Raw genomic sequence first — 9488 nt, 5'->3', positions numbered from 1 at the left:
AGAAAAAAAAAAAATTCTGCCTGGAGGTGGTGGCCAAGCCTGCAGTTCCGAACTCGGCAGAGGCTGAAGCAGGAGGCAAATTCGAGGCCGGCCTAGGCAATTTAGGGAGACCCTGTTTTGGCGGTAGAGAGGCTTGGGCCCAGGGCTTTCGCACTGATTGGCATTCCAAGCCCCTTTACTACCACAATCAGCGTCATCACCATTCTTTGAGTCAGGTCTATGCTAAATTGCCCAGGCGGGTTTGCATTGCTCCTGCCTAAGCCTACCAGAATGCTAGGATTACAAGCTGACACGTCCGCGCCGGCCCACTTCTCGAATCTTCAGTTTCAGAAGGAATTGCTTGACATTGGTATGGGCTGGAACTAACAGGCACATTAAATTACTGCAGCGGTACAGGTAGGACCGGTCAGGCTCCCCAGGAAGCACGCCAAGCTGGAGTTCCGAGGCTTTCCGGACTTGACACGTGGCTCCGCGGTTGCCGGGGAGACGCTGGGTGGGAGTGGAAACCAGCGACGCCGTGAGGACTCCATTTCCCAGAAGCCCGCGCGCCTCGGGCCTGTCGCTGCGCGCGCCTGGCCGTTCGGTCCCGTCCGCGTTCTCGGCCGCTTCCCTCTCCTTTCCCCGCCTCCCGGGCCTTCGCGCTGATTCGGCGGACGCTGGAGCTGAGCTGGAGCCCGAGCCGCAGAGACGTGGAAACGTGGAGGCCTGAGCCGGCTTGCGCCTCCCGGGCTGCGGCGCTGCCGCACTTCCCTGACGCCTCTGCCTGCGGCCAGCGGCCCGCCTGCAGTGCGTGGTGGGGCGGACGCGGAGCTCCTGGCAGGCTGAGACAGGTGGGCTTGGGACGCTGCCCTCTCTGGCCGGCACCCGCAGGGCCGGGCAGCTCGGTCCGCGCGGGGAGGAGGGCCCCTTCCCCGGCCGGGACTGGGCCACCCGAGGGGCCGCGCCGCGCCGCGGGAGCGACCCCCGGTGCTTCGCGCAGGCGGGCCTGGGGGTGTGTGAGACCCGAGCGTGAGGGGACCTCGGCCGGCCCAGGCTGGGAGTTGGGGGTTACCGCGCGACCCGGCGAGGCTTCCACAGATGGAGCGGTGTAGGACTGACACTGGGTGTGTGATGGGCAGGGTGAGCAGTAGTGCCTGTACTGGCGTTTGTTTGACATACGCATTTTTTTTTTTTTTTTATTGAAATGTAATCCACATGCCATAAAATTCACCCTTTAAAAGTACAATTAAAGTGCAGCGCTGTGGCTTTTAGTATATTCCCATGGTCGTGCAACCTTATCACTAATTCCAGAATATTTTTATCACCCCTTAAGTAGCCCGCACCCTTCAGCAGTCACTCCCCGTCCCCCTAGCTGCACACCCTGCAGCTAGCTGTCAGGATGCCTGAGCAGTGGGATTGAACCGAAGAGTGGATGTTTGTGCCCTGGTGGCAGCAGAGGGGTGTTAGGGTAGTGGGGTGATGAAACCGACCAAGCACTGAGATAGGTTATAGAAGTGAGGGGATGGTTGGAATAAGGCCAGCAAAGGAGATGGAGAGGAAAGACTGTCGGTTGCTGGAGCGGGATCCTTGAAAGAGGAAGCCCGCTTGAGAATCCTTCCCCCACCCCCTAGGCAAGGGTTTATTCTACTGAGCCATCACCCCTGGCCTCTCACTTGAGAATCCTGTGGCTAGGGGCCCAGGGAGATAGCTCAGTAGAATAAGGGCTTGTCTAGCAAGCACAGGGTCCTGAGTTCAATCCCCTGTACCGCAAAAAAAAGAAAGAAAAAAGGGGGTTGAGGGAATCCTGTGGGTAGAAGGTTTCGGTCTGGAGTATATGAGGAAGGGGAGGTTGTGGGGAGGGCTGAAAATTTGCCACACGTGGAAGGGGTTACATAGGTAAATGGTTGCTGCAGAGAATGGATTTTATTTTATTTTATTATTATTATTTTTTTGGTGAAACCAAGGATTGAACTCTAGCCCTTGTGCTTGCCAGGCAAGCGCTTATTCTACTGAGCCATCTCCCTGGCCCCGAGAATGGATTTTATAACTATGGCTTTCTACAATGGTTATCATGCTATTGGGTTTTTATTGTTTATTTTTATTTATTTATTTATTTATTTGGTATCTGGAATCGAACTCAGGACCTCTAGCTTGCCAGGCAGGCACTGGGCCGCTGAGTTATATTCTGGGCCTGGGAATTTTTTTCTTTTTTAAAAACGTGTTTAGTACAGGGTCTGCAGGGTATTAGCACATAGGTCAGACTCATAGTGATCCTTATGTTTTCAGCCTCCCCACCATGCCAGGCTGTAAACTTAATAGCTCATCTGCCATGTAGGCGTGCCTCGGGGTGGGGCCCGGCATGGCACCTTGGGGATCTAGCCCCAGTCCCTTAGTCTGCAGAGCTATCTGGCCAGCCCTTGGGCCTGGGGATTTTAATCTTAGATAATCTTGGCAACTCAGAGATAGGCTTGGCAAGAATGACTATTTGTCATAAAAGCTAATCTTGGAAGCAACCTGTATATTCATTAACAGATGAATGGATAAAAATGTGATATTTATGTACTGTGGAATACTGTGCTGCCATAAAGAAGGATAAAATTGAGTAAAGTTTAGGAAAGTGGATGCACTGTGAGACAATACTATTAGATGCAATAAATTAGACACACACTTGCATAATTTCTCTGGTATGAGAAACCCAAAGTATAAGTAATGTAAAAATGAAATAAAAGATAGACATTAGGAAACAGAGAGATAGATCTTTTGCAAATAGGAAGGAGATCTAGTGACAGGGAGCAGGGGAGGGAGGGGTAAGAGAATAAAAAGAATTAAGATGTTAAGTACATGTACCTACCCCCTAAGATGAATGTAAACATTATGTATTATAAATATGCACTGAAGAAAGAAGTATGAATATTCCCATTGTGCAAATGAACCATTCTTTTAGAACTGAGGGGACTTGCTTGGAGCTTGTAAGGTTAGTAGTAAGGCAAGATGAATTGAGATTCCAGAATAATTTTTTTTTTTGAGATTCCAGAATAATTGATGAAATTATCAGTTCTAAGTATTAAACCAGATGAGGTAGTGCAATGTTGATAGAAAGGAAATTAGCTATTAAGTTTATGCTGTAATAACATGTATATAGAGAAGCCTATATTATGGTAGGTCAAGGTATTTTTAAATTTTTGTACCTTTTAAATATAGAAAAGTTCAAATAAAAGCTGCGAGTGTAGTTAAGTGATAGTATGAGGCCCTAGGTTCAATATCTAGCCCTTAAGAACAGTCACAGTTCAATTATATAATGCAGTCCCATGTCCATATTACCTGGCTCCAACAGTGATTAAACCATGTCAGTTCTGTTCATCTCTGTCTATCCATTCCTAAAACCACATCATCCCCTCCACCCTTTTGTACTGGGGATAGAATACAGGGCTCTGTATTCTAATGAGCTCTTTGCATTGAGCTCATTTCCTGTTCTGTTTTCATTTTTGTTTTTGAGGCAGGGTGTTTCTAAATTGCTAAATTAGAAATTTAAGTCCAGGGTGAACTTAAGCTTGTGTTGCTCTGCCTCAGCCTCCCAGAATTCTAGCTTTCCAGGCATGTACTACCATGCCTGGCTCCTGGTTGTTTTGAAGTTGCCTATAAATATTTCAGTATGTATTTGTAGGGGATTGATCACTGTCTTTTACTATGCTCATAATACCATTGTCACACCTATAAAATTAATAGTGAGATCTTAATATCATTAATATATGGAAGGATTTTTAATTTTTAATTATTATTATTATTTTTTTGCAGAACTGGGGATTGAACTCAGGCCTTTGCACTTCCCAGGCAATTGCTTATTGTACTGAGCCATCTCCCCAGCCCAGGATTTTTAATTTTTAATTTTTATTTTTTTTGAGACAGGTTCTCACTGTGTATCCCAGGCTGGCCTTGAACTTGTGGCAGTTCTCTGACCTCAGCCTTCTGAGTGTGGGGACTGTAGGTGTGCACCACCATGCCTGGCTAGGATTTACATTTTAAATGTAGTATCCATTTGATACATGTTTGACTCTGAAAACTATAGCATGTCTTTTCACTTTTCCAGCGCATCCCAATGTACTGTTCATTTTTTTTTTTTTATTAGTATACTGCATTGCCTTGCCAAAAAAAAAAAAAGAAAAATTGTCAACATTAACTGACTTTTTCATGAATGGAGTTTTGCATGGCAAGAGAAAAACAAAAGTAAAGTACTGCAGTATGCACAAATATTTCTAATAGTGCTTAGAGTATTTGGGCAGTGTTACTGTGTTTTTCCCCTTTAGGTAATTTCATATACTGTTAGAGTCCTATGTGTGTATGTGTGTATACTAACTTTCCATAACTGCCCTAGTACATTCATACAGATTTAGTGGCTCAAAACAGTGCAGATTTCATTCCCCTGTGGAAGTCAAAAATGCTAAAATCAGTACATCAACAAGGTTGTGTGTCTTTCTAGAGGTTTCTAGGGGAGAAACCATTTCCTTGCTCCTTTCATTTTCTGTTGGCTGCCGCCTTCCTTGGTTTATAGTCTCCTCCATCTTCACAGCCACAAGGGTGCTTGTCTCAGGTTGTTCTTCCACCCTCACTTCTCTGACATGGCCAGGGAAAGTGACGTGCTCTTAAGGACCCATGAGATTGGGTCAGGCCTACTTGAATAATCCAGGGTAATTTAAACACTCCCACAGTCTCTTTACAAATAACATAATCACAGGTTCCCAGGATTAAAGATGTGAACATCTGTGGAGCCATCATTCTGCTTACCCATTGTATTTTGCTGAGGCTTAATAAAGCAGGTGATTCCTTTTTCTGAGTACTTTTACTTGAGGTTGTAGATAATGGTTAGAATGAGAGAGGACTGTTGCATTTTTTTTTTTTTCTCTCGGTAACTGGGAAATACTGTGACACAGTGTAGGATTTTGTGAAATGAAACCTTTTTAAAGGGATTAAATGTAAAAGGGATGCAACACTTTGTAAAGTTTTTTGTATTTCTTTTTGGCCTCTTCTTTCATATTCATGTTTTAAAAATACTTCATACCTTTGATATGTTTCTAATGCCAAACTGACTAGTGGGGGCAAAGGGACAGGGCTCTGTCCCACTGGGAAATTATTGGAGGCATCCCTCATTCAGTAGGAAGAGAATATTAAAGTGAGAGAGCATTTTTTTCAGGCAGAACAAACTGCTGTGAGAGTTGAACTTGAACAGCTTTCTCCATTTTTCTGTGACTCAGCTGGATATGGTTGAGTATAGCAGGCCTGAAAAACAGAGTGACAGGGTGACTACTGCTTTTTTCTCCATCCTGAAACAGAAACCAGTGGTAAGAGCTGCAGAGGATTCTGCAAGGTCTTTTACTTTGATACTGGCTTCTTGGTGCAACTCCACTTTCCTCCTGAGCTCTGAAGTCTTGACTGGTGTTTTTGGTATGAAGGGCCTGGCTGCCATGTGGTCAGTGCTTCTCCAGTCAGGAAGTGTGATGGGAATTACTGAATGTCTATCTATTCCTGCACTTGGCACTTGGCATTGAACCTAATGCCTTCACACTGAGCTATAGCCCTATTTTCCAGCTCCTTTTTTCCCTTTTTTTTTTTTTTTCAATTTTGATACAGGATCTCTCTCTCTCTCTCTCTCTCTCTCTCTCTCTCTCTCTCTCTCTCATGAGTTTGTTACTTATGTGAAAGAAGCTCAGAAGTAGGCAGTTGGAGGTTGGTATGGTAGCTAGCCTTATCAGGGACCTAGCTTCTTTGCAATTTCTTACTCTATTAACCCTAGTTTGTGGATCTTGATTTCTGAATCTAGAGTCATTGTTAGAATTCTACCTAAAATTCCCACATTCTGAGCAGCAGGAGGGAGGAAGAAACAAGTAACTGTATTCATAAGGGGTCTCAGATGTGTCTTTTAGCTGGATAGGAATATGTCTAGCCAGAAATCCAAGTTCTGTTACTGAAAGGAGAGGAGAATGTTGGATCTGCAATTCATTTTTTCTGCCATACTTTTTTATTTTTAACACTTTTTTTTTTTTTTTTTGCGGAACCGGGGATTGAACTCAGGCCCTTGCACTTGTCAGGGAAGCACTTATTCCACCAAGCCATCACCCCGGCCCCGTTTCTGCCATACTTTATAATTAGTTTTTCTCTCTGTAGATTCCAGACTAATCTATATTTCCTAAACTCTAGGTTTTAATCTCAGTTCTGTTTGTGTGCTTTGACATGTTTTACTTCACCATTTTGAGCTTCAGTTTACTCATCTGTCAAATGTAACTAATACTTTATTTATTTAGTATTTTAGGGTAGGGTCTATAGGGTGTTCAGGGTCTCACTACTAGATTGGACTCATAGTGATCCGCCTGTTTACATCCTCCAAAGTGCTGGGATTACAGGCGTGTGCCAACATGCCCAGTTTCAATTGCTGTCTCAATGTGCCTTGGGCTTGGGGCTGGCATGGCAAGCCCCAGGGGATCAAATCCTAATCCACTGAGCTATTTGGCTAGCCCTCAATATTTACTTTTTATGTTAGAAAATTAAATGAAAATACCTGTAATATACCTGGTAATGTGTACATTATACATAGTATTTTGCTTTTTTTCCCCCTCAATTTTCTGGACTTGTATATCTGAATGGGTGGTATCAAAGAAGGAATTGGAAGTGGGTGGGGAAGGATGTGTGTTTATTTATTTTTTTTGGGGAACCAGGGATTGAACTCAGACCCTTGTGCTTGCCAGGCAAGCACTTATTCTACTGAGCTATCTCCCTGGCCCAAACAAGTGGATTTTTAACTGTTTTTTTTTTTTTTTTTTTTTTGGCCATACAAGGATTGAACTGAGGACCCTGTGCTTGCCAGGCAGGCACTTATTCTATTGAGCTGTCTTCCCAGCCCTGTGTGTTTAGTTGATTATTGGGCATGCTGGGACACTCTTTGATGCAATCAGATAATTGCATCAACCCTCACAATAGTGGAGTATACAGTTGATTTTTTTTTTTTTTTTTTTTTTTTTGTGACTGGCTCAGTGTCATGTGGTGCTGGGGATGGAACCTTGGTCCCTGTGCTTGCCTAAGCTTGCGTAAGTAGATGCTTTAGACTGCTGAGCTATCTCACCAGTCCATGGACAGTTACTTTGGATTAATAGGTGTGGGTAGACTCACTCTGCGAGATTTAGGATGTATGTGATTGTATGGCTACAAGGTGCAGAGCAAGAAGATATGCCCTTACAAAAAGTCTGTCCTCAATAAAGCATCAGCTTACGTTGAAGCCTCTTGGGCCTCCTCTTTTATTCCTTCCCTGCACCCAACATACTGAGCTTCCCTCTTATCCTTCAGGTCTTAACTTCTGTGGCATGGCCACTTTTATGGTATGAGGCTTTTCTGAGTCTGCTGTGGTTTGGATCTTAAATGTCCCCAAAGACCAATGTGATAAAGGCTCTTGGGAGGTAGCAGACCCTCTGAGAGGTGAGGCCTTATGGGAGGTCACTGGGGACCTTCCTGACTTGTGCTCTCGCTCTTGCAAACAGCTTTGCGCTACTACGTGCTCTTGCTATGATGTGCTGCCTCTCCAGAGGCTCAGAGCAGTGGAACCCATTTGTTTTGATGTGAAACAGGTAAAACTGTGAGCCCAAAGAAACTTTTTCTTTATATGTATCTATAATATTTTATTACAGTGATGCAAAACTGATGAACAGTCTCAAATAGTTGCATTATTATTTTTGTCATTGTTTTGGTTTTTTGAGGCAGGGTTTTCTTATATACTGTGCTTTGTGTAACACTCACCACATAGTGGGCCCTGAGAAATATTTATTGACTGTTGACAGAGTCTTTCATGTTTACATAACTAATTTAAAGTCTGGGTACTGCTTGTGTGGATTTTTTTGTTTTTGTTTTTGGTACCGGGGATTGAACTCAGGACCTTGTGTTTGCCAGGCAGGTGCTTAAACCACTGAGCTATCTATCCAGTCCCTTGTTTGGATTTTTATTAATTTTTAATTATTTTTATATTTACTTATTATTGTTTTGCAGTACTGGGGATTGAATTTAGGACCTTGCGCTTGCCAGGCAGGCGCTTATTCTGCTGAGCTATCTCCCTAGCCCTGGCTTCTTAAACCATGCATTGTTTTCTGTATTTGCCATTGAATTGTTTATATGAATCAGTGATTGTAAAATAGTCCAGCACATTCTGTCCAATTTATTTGAAAATTGTTTTTTTTTTTCTACTTAAATTATTATGTACAGATATTCTTTGTTTAATGACATATGTTTAAGATTGTTTAGGTTTAATGACCTGCTAGTTGGACTCATGACCCATCTTTTTCTTTTTTGGCCAGTTTGTGCATCTTGTTAATAGAGCCTCAGCATCTTTTTTTATAGTATACCTTTTGCATACAGAACTGTAATTTTACAGTACTGCATGTAAACGTTTTGTAAATAAAAATCATCAAGCTTGAGTTGCTTTTGGGCATTTCTTTGTTCTGAATGTGTGTGTGTGTGTATGTATGTGTATGTGTTTGTGTGTTTGAGACAGAGACTTGTTCTGTAATTCAGGCTGGCCTTGAACTAATTATGTAATTCAGGCTAATCTCAAATTCATGGTAATCCTCCCGCTTCAGACTCCTGAGTGCTGGGATCATAGAGGTATGACACCATACCCAGGTTGTTCTGCATATTTTAATGTGTGTATTATATATACAGTTCTTCATTTAGTGACCAATTTTTTTTTTTTTTTTTTTTTTTTTTTGGTGTTTTTGAGACAAGGTCTTACCATGTAGTACAGCTTGCTCTTGAATTCACTTATGTATCCCAGGCTGGCCTCAAACTCGTGTCTGTCCTCCTGCTTCAGACTCCAGAGTGCTGGTATTACAGGTGTTTGCCATGATACCAAGCTGTGACCAGTTTTTTTAATGACTCTATTTTGGGAAGAGAACTCAGTCATTAAATGGGTAATGTATTAGAAAATAACATTAGCCAGGAAAGTATGTTATAAAGTCATAAAAACCTACCTTGAGGGTTGGCCAAATAGCTCAGCGGATTAAAGTGCTGTTTAGGCAGAAACAGCGGCCAGGGTTCGATCTCGGGTGGCTATGCTGGCCACGCCCCCAGGGCGCACTGAGCCGGTGATTGAGACTGAGCATGGTGGTACGTGACTGACATCCCAGCACTTGGGAAGCAGAACACAGGTGGATTACTATGAGTCTGATTTATGTAGTAAGACCCTGTTCACCCTTACCCTGCCTTATCCATTGCAGTTTTTTAAAATTTGGACCTTAAAAAACTCTTCTAAGTTTTTTTCTTTTGATTCTACCTGTGTTTAAATATTATGTCTGAATTGTCATTTTGTGATTTTTCCAGTTGAACACTTATTGGCTCCCTGTATAGTAAATGAGGTATTCTTCTTTGACCTCTAGTCCTTTCAGTGCAATTCTTGGTTAATTTAGTGTTTAATATTTACATTTAAGGGGCTGGGGAGTTAGCTCAGTAGAATAGGCGCTTGTCTGGCAAGTGCAAGG

The 9488-nt window shown here is 43.1% G+C and overlaps 1 protein-coding gene across 2 annotated transcripts in view; it reads left to right on the top strand.

The window, feature by feature from the left end:
* The first annotated feature begins 572 nt into the window (after nt 1–572).
* The window catches only part of Dym (dymeclin), a 543161-nt gene continuing 534245 nt past the window's right edge, over nt 573–9488 (top strand). Inside the window, exon 1 of one of the 2 annotated variants that reach the window (XM_023714739.1) lies at nt 573–830. The gene's annotated coding sequence lies outside the window, so the exon portion shown is untranslated. The remainder of the gene's footprint in view (nt 831–9488) is intronic. The other variant, XM_004623641.3, reaches the window with a different exon arrangement.

This window comes from Octodon degus, unplaced genomic scaffold, assembly GCF_000260255.1.
Source record: "Octodon degus isolate 3935 unplaced genomic scaffold, OctDeg1.0 scaffold00003, whole genome shotgun sequence".
NCBI lineage: Eukaryota > Metazoa > Chordata > Mammalia > Rodentia > Octodontidae > Octodon > Octodon degus.
Note: the sequence above shows the minus strand (reverse complement) of the source record. Positions and strands in the feature narration are given on the sequence as shown.